Source organism: Arvicanthis niloticus, chromosome 9, assembly GCF_011762505.2.
Source record: "Arvicanthis niloticus isolate mArvNil1 chromosome 9, mArvNil1.pat.X, whole genome shotgun sequence".
In the NCBI taxonomy this organism is placed as follows: Eukaryota; Metazoa; Chordata; class Mammalia; order Rodentia; family Muridae; genus Arvicanthis; species Arvicanthis niloticus.
In genome coordinates this window covers 79,697,657-79,712,698 of record NC_047666.1, presented here as the reverse complement: position 1 = coordinate 79,712,698, position 15,042 = coordinate 79,697,657, and positions in this window count along the sequence as shown.

Below are 15,042 nucleotides of genomic sequence, written 5' to 3'. Positions count from 1 at the left end.
GATGCTACTGTTCTTTTTAAGTGTGTAGGAGTCTGTGACCTGGGGGGAAGCCAGAAATAACGGAATGCCCCAGATAGCATGCCGTCCATTTCTCTAACTGCCACAGTCTTACTGTGTGGGCAGAGCAAAGAGATCATTGTCCGGGACAGAAAGATCCTGAGAGTGGAACACAGTGTCTCAATGATCTATGATTCTTCAGTGTTTGACCTTGGGGAAATTACTTTTCCTTTGGGAACTTAAACTCTATGGCAGTAACAATGATCACTTACATGAGGTTATTCTGAGGACTAAGTGGTGATACATAAAAATGCTCAGTATGGTGGATAGAATATAGTCATAGCTCCAAAGGAGAGCTTTAAAATATTTGTGGATAAGCAAAAGAGGGCTAGATTACAAGAAGGCACAAAAGGCAGTGTTTGACACATGGTTATATATATATTTTTAAGAGCATAATACTTTGAGAAGCTCTCCAGTAAGGGTAAAGTGTGTGGGTCAAGCGAGCTGTGCCCAGAACATTTTAGGATACTTGTTGTGTAACCTGTACTGCGAAGCTTCATATCTGGGAGTAAGCTATAAACTGCCTTGGGTCTCCACTCATCCAACCGTCATATCTGTTATGTTTTATAAAAAGATAGGAGAGAAGGAATATGTTTGGTGGAGGTGCGGTATGGTGTAGGGAAGGAGGTACCTCCGTGGGCTCATGCTGAGGTATCTCTTCCCCCTCTGAGGGGGAAGGTGGTGGGGGGAAGGTGCGAGGGAGAGGGAGAGTAGAGGCTGGCCGTGAGCATGTGGAGAGAGAGGAGAGAGCAAGAGGGTACAAGAGTGAGGAGGGGCGAGCAGCCTCTTTATAGTGAGTCAGGCACACCTGGCTGTTGCCAGGTAACTGTGGGGCAGAGCCTAGACAAAATGCCAACAATATTGTCTTTATTCTCACCCACCATACACTGACGTTTCTCCTTAATTACATGTGCTGATACTAGAAGGACATCTGTGTTCCCAACGACTGACTGAGATCTTGGAACACAGCCCCTGTATTGCACTGTGTAAGGACATGCACCTATAAAAACAATAACGAGCACAGGACTCTCCTGTAGAAATGAGGTAGAGCATAGCCAGAGGCATCCTGAGAGTCTAGACTGACCCAGGCCATGGAGGGAGGGGTGGGTGGAGACAGGAGCAAAGAGACAACCTGGGAACCCAGAGACCAAGAGTCTAAGAGGTAAAAAAGGACCAGTCGCCAAAATGGCTGAAGTTATAAGGCTAGGGGGAAGGGAAGCCTAGCCCCTGGGCTGGAGAGTTTAGGGTATATAAGCCAGTCGGGAGGACTCTATAACAGGTACTGAGAGGGGCTGGGAGGACCTGGTAACCAGGTCTTCTTTGATATGTTAACTAGGTACCTCAATTAGCCCTTTGTCCTGAGTTTGAGACCTAACAAAATGGGTCTGAAGGTTAATTGGGAAGCCTAGAAAATGAGGAAACTGTTAATGCCCTGTGAAAATAAAACATACTTAAATAAGTAAATTGTGGCAGGGTCACATGTTGAAAACACAGATGGTGTTGGATGCTACTCAGGCCTGGGTTGTCCTTCACACTGGGCAGCAGGTTCTGTTTCCTAAGTGCGTGGGCTATTTGAAGTAACAATTCTTTCTTCCTTGCATTCTGATATCTGTGGTCTGGGAGAGGCTTTCCTCCTGTTACACGCAGTGTCGTGCCGGATGCCTCCTGAAGCTGGAAAGGACAAGGAAACCCCGGGGAACACTTTAGCCCTTAGTCTCTAGACTGGAAGTCACCGCCAGCTCTGCTGCTTAAGGCCATTATGAAGCCAGTTTCTGATACAGAGGTCTGTGACTTGTCAGGTCGATGGCAAACAGTTTCAAAGGCGAGGGAGATGGTTCCGTGGGTAAAATGCTTGCTCATAAGCATGAGGACCAGAGTTTGATTCCCCAGCACCCTTTAAAACAACAACAACAAAGACAAATAGCCCAGTAAATGCAGTGCAGGCCTGCATGCTGGGAAAGGAGAGACAGGAAGGTGGGAGGGTTTGCTGGTCAACCAGTCCCGTGCTCCAGGTTCAAGAAAGAGACATTGTCTCAAAGATGGAGGTGGAGAGCAAGTGAGGAAGACACTTGATACTGACTTCTGGCCTCCAAATGCACATATGAACACACATACTGAGGTTCTGTAGCACGAGGTATGATGCAGCGACGGGTGCCTTGTGTCAGCTTTATGACGGGTGTAGTACAGAAGGAAGTTTATTTGGGATGTGGAAAGGAGGTCTGGGGAAGAAAGGAGAGGCAAAGAAAGAAGGGACAGAGAAGGACAGAAGACAGTGGTTCTCAATCTGTGGGTGCCGATCCCTTTGGAGGTTGAACATCGTTTCATAGGGGTCATCTAAGAACAACAGAAAACACATATATTTGCATTATAATTCAGAACAGTAGCAACATTACAGCTATGAAGTAGCAATCATAACAGTTTTATGGTTGGGGTGGGGGGTGTCACCTCAACAGGAGGAACTGTATTTAAGGCTTCAGCATTAGGATGGTTGTGAACCATTGCTACAGGGTGTGTGGTCTCTAGCTTCTTGTGATGTTTTCTTGCCTTGGATAAGGAAGAATTCCCTTGCCTATTTCCTTAGGCATTTGTGTGTGTGCTGTGCATATGTGCACATGCTTCGTAAATTTGCCTGTGTCTAGACTGTGTAAATATATTGTTGTAAATTCTACTTCTAGGATTTAAAAAAAAAAAAGGATTCCCCAGGGTTTCTATTTCTTTTTGAGTCAGTTTAGCGTTTGTGAACTTTTTGAGAGTGCCTGTTTTACCTAAGTTGTCTACTCCGTTTAGAGCACGATTAGATTCATTATTATCAGTTCTCGGATTCCAGTAGCCATTTGTTCAGAGTTCTAGCACTTGGGAGCCTGAGGGTCAGGAGTTTAAGGCCAGTCTCAGCAACAAAGCGAGTTTGAGTTCTTCTGTGGGATACACGAGACCTTCTCTCAAAATGTTAAACACAAACAAGCAATATTGCAAAAAATCCCCGTAGGTTCCCATGTGCACACCTGTATACCTACTTATATGACATCCACAGAATTGGCTGGCTGACTTCGTAGTGTTGGCTTCTTTCCTGGGAAGATGTGTCTGATATTGAATTTTTATTTAAGGTGAGAATTGGGAATTCCTTTCATGGATTCCTCCTTCTCCTGGCTCTACTGGGTATCAAACCTGGGGCCTCATGCATGCTACATCAGCACTGTGGCATGAAGATATACTTCCAGCCCGTTCTTTTAATAATTTTTCTCTTAATCTTTGTGAATTTATTTCACGTTTATCTTTCATGCTGTTTATTGTATTTTCAGCAATACCTAATCTCATTTGGCTTCTTCTGGTGTCATCCCATACTTGGTCTTCAATTTTCCCTGTTTTTCTGGTTTCTAACACTGTTTCATTATTTCTCCGTTTCTTTTAAAATGTACCTATTATGCATGCATATAAGCACGTATTATGTATTTACGTGTGAGGTATGTGTTCTGGTGCTGGCGTATGCTGAGGCCACCACTAGATGTCTGGTATCATTCTCTATCGCTCTCCTTACTGCCTTGAGCCAAGCTCCCTCACTGAACCCAAAACTTATCTTTATGCTATTATAAGAGACATACTGGCCAGTGAGCTCCCAGGATCTGCTTGTCTCTCACCTCAAATGTTGAGGTTATAAGCGATCACTGGCTTTTTTGTAGGTACACTGGGGGCGGGGTGGGGTGAAGGGCGGGGGAAGGGGCGAGGCAGGGCGGAAGGATAGGGCGGGCCAGGGTTGGGCATCACATTCAGGTTCCATGCCTACCTGCCCTTGCCTGTTAAGCCAGTTCCTCAGCATGCCTTGCTCATCCGTATCCCTGCTTGATGTTCTTGTCTCTCATGAAACAATCGTTTCGTTAAGATTTTCTCACTTTCAATAAATACATAATTTTCATTTTTAATTGCCAGTTGGAAACTTTCTTCTAGTGTGTGTGTGTCTGTCTAGTCTAGTGTGTCTGTGCACATATGTGAGGGAGCTCGTAGGGCAGTAGGAAAGGAGAGAGGAAATACCACACGTGTGTAGGTGTCCTCAGAGTCCAGAACAGAACTGGGTGTCATAGCTCAACAAGATAGAGCTCCAGGTAGTTATGCGCCACCAGACATGGATGCTGAGAACCAAACTCAGATTGTCTGGAAGAGCAATAAGCGTTTTTTAACAGCTGAGCCATCTCTCCACCTGGTCTGTTTGATTCTTGAAGGAGGCAAAACTTCTCCTCCATCGCCAGGAAGCAAATGTGGTTCGGTTTGTAGAGTGTTCACCTAGCACGAGTGAGGCCCTGGGTTCAATTCCTAGTGCTGTATGAAATCAGGCACGGTGTGTAATATGATCCTAGTGCTAGGGTTGTAGATGAGAAGTTCAAGGCCATCCTTGGCAACATAGGACATTTGAAGCCATCCTTGCTTATGTGAGACCTTGTCTAGAAAACCAAACAGACATCCTCTCTCTGTTCCTCAGGCACCAGTGTGGTAAAGACAAACTGACTGTTGCAGTTGGTTCACACTTCCTTCTAACACTGCACCCCAGGGACACAACTGTCGTCAACTCGGGCCCCAGCCACCACCCCCCACACACACTTCATGTATTTTTGTTCTGACTCTTTCTGAGATAACCAGTTGCAATATTTTTCTCCCCACTTCTTTGAGAGCATCTGCCCGCCTGATTCTCACTGTGATCCAAGGTCTTTCACTTGCACCTGCTCTGTTGTTCCGATAAATTGGATAAAGTAAACTGTCTTCTAGTTCACCCAAAAGAGCTTTATTGCATCCCTGTCTCTTCCCTCATTGCTTTTGGCGGGTTTCCAGACATTGTTAGTCAAGCCAGCCAGCCCACTGCCGCTGTTTTGAAACAAGACATCCCTGTCTTGAATCCGAATGTTTCTTTTTCTTGCTGTTTGCAACACTTTCTTTCCTTTTCGTGTTTAACAAATGAGTTAAAAGATCCCCTTTGAATTTTCACTTTGCTCTAATGTGTTATTACACCCTAAGGCAATTCTGATGAAGTTGCGCTCTGTTATTTTATGTCAGTGGAATCTCCCCGCCAATACGGCTAACCATTTCAAGGTCACATTTGATGCTGTTTCTGGCCCCGTTTATATTCAAAGTATCTCCTGCTTTGACATCTAGTCTGGATGCCATACTGAAATTCTTTTCTTTTCTACATTTATTTATTTATTTATTTATTTATTTATTTATTTATTTTAGACAGGGCTTTTCTGTGTAGCCCTGGCTGTCCTCGAACTCACTCTGTAGACCAGGCTGGCCTTGAACTCAGAAATCCACTTGCCTCTGCCTCCCGATAATTTATTTTTAAAATTAAAGTTTTTTTATAGAGTAGCATATGAAGTAATGCCATGTTCATACAAGTGTGTTATTGGACTTTGTCATGGTTCATTACCCTCCTCCACTACCCTCCCCTGGCCCCTGCTTCCCTATGGTGGAACCCTTTCTTCTTCTAGACAGCCCCCACTCTATTCTCCTGCCTCATGTGTCTAGTTCCTCTTGCCTTCCTCTTCCCTAATTCCACGTCCTCTTTGTTCATGACCTTTTCCTAGTTTCATGTTCTTAACACACTTGCAGTATACTTGTGTGTGTGTGTGTGTGTGTATGTGTGTGTAGAGAGAGAGTGTGTGAATGTATGTGAGTTTCTACAGATGAGAGACAATGTGTTACTTGTTCTTCTGAGTTTGGCGTATTTTGACTCACACACACATCTCTTCATTTTCCACGGATGTCACGACTGCTCTGCGACTCTGTAAATCCCATTGCCTACACATGACTTATTTTTGTTTACTTTTCTCTCCATTTCACGTAGTTGCAGAGGTAAAGCTTCCTTAGATGCGTCTGAGTAAGCTGCTCCGGCAGCAGAGCGATGACACCATTGAGTCCCACGGTTCTTCCTCACTTCCTCCTCGTCAAGGCTTGAATGTTTCGTTTTTTCTCCTCCTGTCTTCTCTTTCTAAGAGAAAAGAAAACTCTCTGGAACTCGATTGACATGACTCCGTCTCCTGCCAACAGCCAGCTGCAAAGGAGCTCACGGCTGCTAATGTTCAACCCACACGCTGGAGTTTAGGTTATGTTCACCTGTGTGTATGAACACTGTGAGAAAGCCAGGATGTGCTAGTGCGAGGAAAATAGGCTCTTAAGAAACAGCAGTGCTTGCAGACTTGATTGTGTTGAAATTCAACATTTTTTGTTTGTTTTCAGTTAAGTGTTTCTTTGCATAAGATGGTAGAAACTCACTTTTACAGACCCAGTCACCTGTTGCTCTGTCGTTTCTAAACAGAAAGCCAGCTTGGCTTTGCCTTACAAAGAGGCGAGTGAGCTTAAATGACAGTTATTAAAGACAACTTATTATCTTCGAAATTTATCATGAGGTTTCTAACGTATTGATAAATAAAAGCCTTTTTGTCTAGTTGTATAAGGTTTCTTTCTTTTTATTTAACAGATTTTTCTTATTTCTGATGTTGGGGTCAGGAAGAGAACTTGATTCTTCACAAACCTAAAGTTACGAGGGATTTTTGTTTTACATAGGGCTCTATTGTCCAGGTCCATCAGTCATTGCTTACTGCAGAATCTCCTGTATTAAAGGGCTGAATTAAATTCCATTGCATGTAAATATATAAATGTATGTGCACATGTACATGTACACACACACTCACATACACACACATACACACATACAAACACATACACACATACACAGACACACACATACACACACACACTAAGTAAATAAGTAAACATTCCAAAGTTTTAAGTCTCTATAGTCTGGCAGGGTGTAGGAAGGTACTGAATTACTTGAAAAAGTCTATTATTCTTGGCTTACTTAATCCTGGCATTCTTATATCCATTATAATGAAATATTCTTCTTGATTAAATGTGCAGATAAATAATGATGTTGACAACTTTTTTTTGTTTGTTTTTTTGTTTTTCAAGACAGGGTTTCTCTGTGTAGCCCTGGCTGTCCTGAAACTCACTCTGTAGACCAGGCTGGCCTCGAACTCAGAAATCTGCCTGTCTCTGCCTCCCAAGTGCTGGGATTAAAGGCATGCGCCACCACCGCCCGGCCGATGTTGACAACTTTTAAGTGTCACAATGACAGATCTCTCACTTGCTCCCTCTTTCTGCTGTCAGATTTTGCTGTCAGATTTTCTAACGTGAATATAATTTAGTAGTCACATCAGTGGGCTTTTTGTTTGTTTTATTTCTTGTTTTTTTTTTTTTGTTTATTTTTTATTTAGTTTTTCAAGACAGGGTTTTTCTGTGTAGCCCTGACTATCCTGGAACTCACTCTGTAGACCAGGCTGGCCTTGAATTTAGAGATCCACCTGCCTCTGCCTGCCAAGTGCTGGGAGTAAAAGCATGCGCCACCACTGTCTGGCTCATTAGTGTTTATTGAAGTATAAAAAATATACTACAAGAAGTTGTTGCACACATTCAATTATACATTTTGATGGGCTTGAGTAGGTATGTACAACTGTGCTACCATCACCACAACCAAAGTGCTGAATACACACACGAGTCGTGCACATACGTGTGTGTGTGTGTGTGTGTGTGTGTGTGCGTGCATGCACTTGTGTGAGTTAGAACGTTTAGCATAAGCTCTCCCGTCTTTTCCACATAGCAGTATATTAACCACAGGTTCTGTGACCAAGATCAGATCCCTCATCTGTATCACTGAAGCTGTATGCTCACTACCAACGCTTTCCTTGGTTTTCTGCCCCCAGCCCTGGTCATCTCTTTTGTCTTCTCTGTTTCCAACAGTTTGGTTATTTTAGCTCTCCTTGGTGAAAGCATTCAGGTTGTTCTTTTGTTACTTATTTCACTTAGCATAGTCTCCCCAGGCTGACCTATGTTGTTGCCAATGAAAGGATTTTCCTTTTAAGAAGTGTGTGTGTGTGTGTATACTATGTGAGTGCAGTGCCTGTGGAGGCCTGAAGAGGGCGTCAGATTCCCCTGGAGCTGGAGTTGCAGGTGGTTGTGAGGTGCCCTACACGAATGCTGGGAACTGAACGATGATCCTCTGGAAGAACAGTGAGTCTTCTTAAGCTCCCCACCAGCTCTCCACCCCCTGGTTGTACTCTTACAAGATGCAATACTGTAGAATAAATCACACTTCCCTATTCTACTTCACATCTCTTGATGGACATTGAATTTGTTTCCAAGTTTTAGTCATTATGAACAATTTCACGATGAAGATCTGCAGGGGCAGAGATCTCTTTTTTGAGATTGTAGTTTCCATTTGATTGTATACACGCAAATAAGTGGGACTGCAAGATCATATCGTGGGGGTCATAAATCCAGGGCCACATTTATAGTAGGTAAGTTCTCTGCTGCTGAGCTATATCCCAGCTCCATTTTAAATTTCAAGTGACTTTGACATTTGGTGTCTTTCTTTCATTCTTTTTCTTTTTTGTTATATCTAACTTTGTATGTTATACTGCATTCTTCATTTGCACTAGGGGTGCCTGGGCACAGGTGTTCATAGCCCAGTGTTTTCCTTCGCTGGACTGGAAAGGGAAATAGCAGAGTCTGGGATGAATGGTGTGGTTCATGGTCTTTTCTCTGGATAACTGGCCACTTCCGGTGTACCACCTGGAGTCAAGAACAGGGGTCCATGGTTTTTCTTCCCCTCAGGGCATCCATGAGCCCAGGCAGAGAGAGGAGGTGGAGCTCAGTTCAGGTGGAATCTGGTCTGATCAGGAGCAAGTATACCAGAGGGGCTGGAGGGTAGAAAGGCTTCCTCTAGAGTCTTAGGCACAACTCTTGAGTTTCAGGCCTTACCCATGGGGATCCTGAATAAAACAGCTCTCTGAGGCAATCCTTGCTGACTGTGAATGTGAATGAGTATACTTTATTCAGGGTGAACTGGGAATTAAATACCTTTTAGTAGAGGGAATACCCAGGAAGGGAAGCTCATGGGCTGAAGACACAAGGCTATCCAGATACCTCATTGATGTGGAGAACTCTAGGTGTTACTTTATGTGACTGACTGGCCCTGGTCCCTCTCAGTGGGGTGTTATGGTTACATGTTCCAGAGCAGGTACAACTACAGGTAGGGAGTGGCTCCTACCGGTCTCAGATTTCTGTGATTCCCAAGGTCTGAGCTCACTCAGCCTTGCCAGTTCTTATGTCTGTCTGGTAACAAGATCCCACAAGCCTGACACAAATACGTGTGAAATAGTGTCTCATTTTGGGCTTACTACACTGTCTGTAATGATTGAGTTTGATTTTTGTAAACAAATGTCTACAAGTCTTTTACCCTTAATTTAACTTTATAATTATGATTTATAGGAGATTTTATATGTGTTGAATTTTAACCCCCTTCCCATTTGTGTTGTTAGCATTTTATCTTGTTAGTTTTTTTATTTTGCTATTACAGACTCTTTTTTTTTTTAAATCTTGATATAGCTTTACTTGTCAGGTTTTGTTTATGTTTGAGTATCAAGTCTAAAATAAATATTGTCAATATTAATGTCAAGAAGCTTTCCCCTGCCAGACCTGGTGGATCATAACTATTATCTCAGCACTTGGAAAATGAAGGTGAGGGCATGAGTGTCTTGAAATTTGAGGCCAGACTGGAGTATATAATGAGTTCAAGGCCACCTTGGACTGCCACAAAGAAACAAAGAAACAAAGAAACAAAGAAGGCCACTTTCTCCCTTTGTTTTCTTAGAGTGGTTTTATGTTTTTGAATCTTACCTTAAATGTTTACTTTGAATTGAGTTTTGTGAATGGTATGAAGATCTAATAATTTTGTATCTTTGGCATGCTTGTCTACCAGGGATCGGAAAACAACATACAAAATAACAACAGTAAATTTTTAAACTATTAATTATGTCAAAGGTAAACGAAATAGGCTCTCCAATCAAAAACTCATATAATGAATGCAGGCATGGTAGTGCACACCCACTCATCCCAGTACCGGAGAGGCAGAGGCAGGTGGATCTCTCAGAGTCCAAGGCTAGCCTGGTCATCATTGAGAATACCAGCTAGAGAGATGACTCAGCAGTTAAGAGCACTGACTGCTCTCCCAAAGGTCCTGAGTTCAATTTCCAGCAATCACCTGGTGGCTCACAACCATCAGTAGTGGGACCTGATGCCGTCTTCTGGCGGTGTGTCTTAGGACAGCAACAGTGTACTCATATGCAAAATAAATAAAGGGAAAAAAAAAAAAAAAACCTTTAGCACAAAGAATTCCAAGTCAGTCAGGGTCTAAATAAGGAGACTCTGTTCCAGTTTTTTCTGGCCATATGCTGGCTACTGTGCCAGCGGCTCAGTCAGCTTTAAGGGCTCGTATGGAGTCCAAGCGTAGGAAAGGGTGTGTCATGCAGTGGTAACCGAAGGCGGCAGGGTGGCGGTACTTATGTCAGACAGAACAAAGTTAAAGGCAAATACTGTAGAAAGAACGAGGGAGGTCATTAGTGAACGAGGAAGACATACAACTGCATACAATATCCACCTGATACAGTCGACAATAGGGCAGAGCATGTGGCAACTACAGGACGACAGAGAAAGACTGGAGTGGATGGCGGAACTCCTCCCCTTCTCCATAACACATTCATCACCCACACGGACAGTCAGGAGACGCTGAATCCCCGCTGTGCTTCAGACCAAATGGTTCTAGCAGACAGGGCGCTTCCTTTCCCTGGGAGGGGAATAAAAATTCTTCTCAAGGCTTCATGGAATATTCATGAAGATAGATCACAGAAAAACATAAACCTGAAGAAATTAAAGCTTAAGGTACACATCTGTGCACAGCAGCTGGAAGCTGAAGTCAGTAAGCAGAAGACTGCAAACCTCACAAGGGAGAGTCGACTATAAAGTGTGAGGTCAAACTCCATTCCTGCGTCTGGATGAGCATCTGTACTTCCTTCCCTCCCCCCCCCCCCGCGCCCCCCCTCCCCCCCCACCAGCCTCAAAACTGCATTCTCACGCTGTCTTTGCTGTTTTAACCTTACAGGACACAAAATGAGACTGTGTAAAATTTATATCCATGGGAAGAGACTGCAAATGTGGAGAAACGCAGTTGTGGGTTTAAATAAGAATTCGTTCCTATAGCCAGATCATAAATTATAAGTGACAGCTATCAAATGAACACGCTAATCAGCAAGGACAAGAGAGAAGAAGCAATCAGGAGTGTTTGCTTAAACTGTTGAACTCGAACCACTTCAGTTTTCTTCGTAAGATGTACAAACCATCAAAGATCAGACAGCATTCAGAATCCAATTAACAAATGCATATAAAGTCATTTAAAATGTCAAGTTCCATATTGATAAATAAAATTTAATTTTATTTGAATAATTTTTATTCATAATAAGCCTACTTAAATGTATTTAGATGTAGTAATTGTATTTCTTTAAATGATATCCTACTATTGTAGAGTGAAAAATTATAAAGGACATTTTATGAAATATGTGTAGATTTTTCCGCCTTACAGAACTTGGAACTGAAAATAAGATTTCAGGCCTTCACATTTCAGGTGAAGGACACTTGCTGGATTCCCCAAGCCTCACCCAAGGCAGGAAGGCATTCCTGACTACAGATAAAGATGTTATCATCTAGGTGGGGCCATAGCCCTATAGCCGGAAAAAGTAAAGATAGTAATCTGAAATGGCAGAATAGGACACAATAGCATGGTGAAAACCACATTTTTGAGAAGAATGAGTGTGCAGAGTGATCTCACATGACTCTAGATCATTTGGGCTAGATTCTCTGAAATGTTCCACTGTTCTTGGTTACCCCTCCCTTGGTCTTCCCAGTGCTATGTTCAAAATTTGTAAAACAACCAATCATGTGTAAGCGCGCGAAAATGCCTTCCTTCCCCCACCCCATGCTATAAAAGACCCTTTAACCCACCACACGTGGCCAAAAACCCTGCTCTTGGAGCTAAAGAGCTTGTCGTTTTTGACCGCTGGCTCCTCCCCTAATAAACCTCTGCTGATTGCATCCAGGTATGGTTTCTTGTGATTTTTGGGTGGTCGCGATTCCGGAGGCTTGAGGAAGGGTCTCCCGAGTATGGGGGTCTTCACTATCATGATATTGATATTGGTTGGTTAATATTGTTTTTTTCACTTTTGGAAGCCCTATAATTTATAAGAAGAAACTCAGATGATGCAGAGATAAAATTTGGGGGTAGCTCAGAGGCTCGGTGCTTTCCCAGTATACAGGAAGCTGTGGATCAATTCCTTGTACTGCAAAGTAGCTCACAGTGAAGTTCGGTGAGCCCCTAAACGTAACTTTATTTTTTTCAAATCTCATTTTTTTTTTTCTTTTTCGAGACAGGGTTTCTCTGTGTAGCCCTGGCTGTCCTGGAACTCACTCTGTAGACCAGGCTGGCCTCGAACCCAGAAATCCGAAAATCTCATTTTTAATGAGATGGTTCCTAAACACTTTAACCTTCTTTGTAGCCACCACCCACCAGAGGTAGTGGAGAAGAAAGGATACAGGAACAGGGGTGGGTGGGTGGGGAAGTGGACCTGTTTAGAAAGGCTCTTTGGAGCAATTCCTATCTGTGTTGTCTGGAAATCAGCAGTTCAGTTCACAGGTCAGCAGCGGCAGCCCGAGCCTCCCAAACACCACATGGATACACCAGCAGTCCCGTTCAGTAGAGTCGGTTAGCAACAGTGGTGACATGACCTAGCAGAGACATCCAGGCCTCAGCCTCAGCTCAGCAGGAGGGGACAGCAGGAACAGCAGGGGAAGTTCTTGGCTGTCCCTCTCTCAGGGAAGTTAAGATCAGCGAAGACAGACCCACAAGTGTTGCACAGCTAGCTGCTCCAGCAAGCCAAGTTCTGTCTCCATCACTCTATTACGACCTATTTACACCCTCCAAACATCAGGTGTCCTTCAAGTGCCTTGCTTCAGCACAGGTCTTAACTAAGCACATGCATCCAAGCAGCCAGAGTCCTTGGAAGTGACAACAAACCACAGCACACCACCAGAAGTTTTTTGGTGCGTTTCTCTCTATGGAGTCCTGACAAATGCAGGTCAACTGTGCAGTGTAAGGCAGAACCGTACATGTGTGCCATTAGCAAAGAATCCCTCACCACGTCCTTTCACGTGCTTGCTTTAGCAGAACATCCTTTCTCCTGTGTCTGCTTCAGTGAAACATTCCTTTATGAGTCTGCCTTAGCCTTTCATACCTGTGTCCACTTTAATGAAATGTCCCTTCATGTGTTTGCCCCAGCAAAACACCATCCAACCGATGTTCCAAAGAATTCTTAAGTTTCCACTTCACCCAAGGACAACAGTTGCATGCATTCTTATAGAAAGAAAGCATTTAAAATGATCAGGAAAACCCACGATAGGCTAACAGCAAAGGCCTGACAATCTTAATGTAGGATTTGACTCACAGAGTTAGAAAATGTTACAGGAATATGGTGCCTAATTTACACATCTTTGTAAAATTTTAGATCTTCATATTATTGACTTTCAGTCTCTCACACTGTCCCTGGAAAATTTATCACAGACTTCACATCGAACATTCCGGAAGTTGCCAGTTTTTCTTTATGAAACACGCTTTGTGTTAGCAAAACAAAATCAGTGTGGGAGATTTGTCACATGGTTTCTTATGACTGAGGAGACTGAGAAGTCTTAACATTATCTGTCCACAGGCTGGAGGCCTGAGTGGTTCCTGGGCCATCTCCAGGGCCTGAGGATGTGAGAACCAGGAAGCTACAGTTAAGCCTCAGTTCAGGTTCTCTTGGCTTGAGACCAGAAGCTGTAGTCATGGGTCAAATCTTCAGGCCCCAGACCCAGGAACATAGTTCTGAAAGGAAGAGAAGATGGTATCCCAGCAGACAGAGAGAAGATTTATAATTCCTTCATATATCCATTTTCAGGCCGTCAGTAGGTCAGGTAACACTCACTATACAGGTATCGATGACAGCATCTTTCCCAAGCTTATTGATTCCAATTCTCATACCTTTCAGGAACAGCACTGCAGAATGTCAGCCAATAAAAATTTCCAGGATATCTATGCATCCTTACACCCTGTCAAAGGAACACATGAAATGAACCACCCAAGTTCCACCTGTTGCCAGCTGGATACCACACACCTTCTGCTAGTTCACACTTAATCTTCAGAGCAGGATAACAGTGAAGCCACAGTTATGTCTGGGCATCGAGACCACTATGTGTGCAAACAAATGAGGAGGCCTGTGTTCTTCCTCATTTGGAAGGATTTGGGGGTTTACTCTTCCTCCAACATCTCATAACTTAAATGGGAGGAGGAATAGTTAACTTGGTACTAATAAAGTCAAAGTGTCTTGACTATATCACAACGATAGAAGACCTAACTGCTCACATGTCTTAGGTAGTGTTTATCACTACTTTTCCTTTTTTTTTTTGGTTTTTCGAGACAGGGTTTCTCTGTGTAGCCCTGGCTGTCCTGGAACTCACTCTGTAGACCAGGCTGGCCTCGAACTCAGAAATCTGCCTGCCTCTGCCTCCCAAGTGCTGGGATTAAAGGCGTGCACCACCACTGCCCGGCCTATCATTACCTTTCTATATAACTCAATTTATAGTCTTTTTTTTTCTCTACCAGATTCCTCAGTATAACTGGTAGGATGACCCGAGTATTGACTCCTGAAGGATTTGTCTGAGTCTTGTGTGTTTTCCCCATTGACCTTAACATCAGGGCACTGAAAGGCTCCCAGAGATTGTCTGTGTTCTAGGGAGACTCTGATTTATGGGGAATAGTTGCTTAGTTTCCCTTTGAGAAACAGGACCAGCCACAAAAGCTGACACCATACTTCAGTCTTCGCCTGCGGAGTGCAGAGTGGTGGAGTCATCATTGTGCCTCTGGCTAAGAACATTCCTTCCTCTGTAAGTGTGACCTTGTATGTCAGCTTTTGGGGCAATGTTAATTATGGCAGTCAAATGGGGTCTTCTGGTTGCCGGACATCAAGACTGTGACAGCTGGACCTTGGTGGTCAGCTTTGGAGGGAGTGGCCAAATAATGGACTA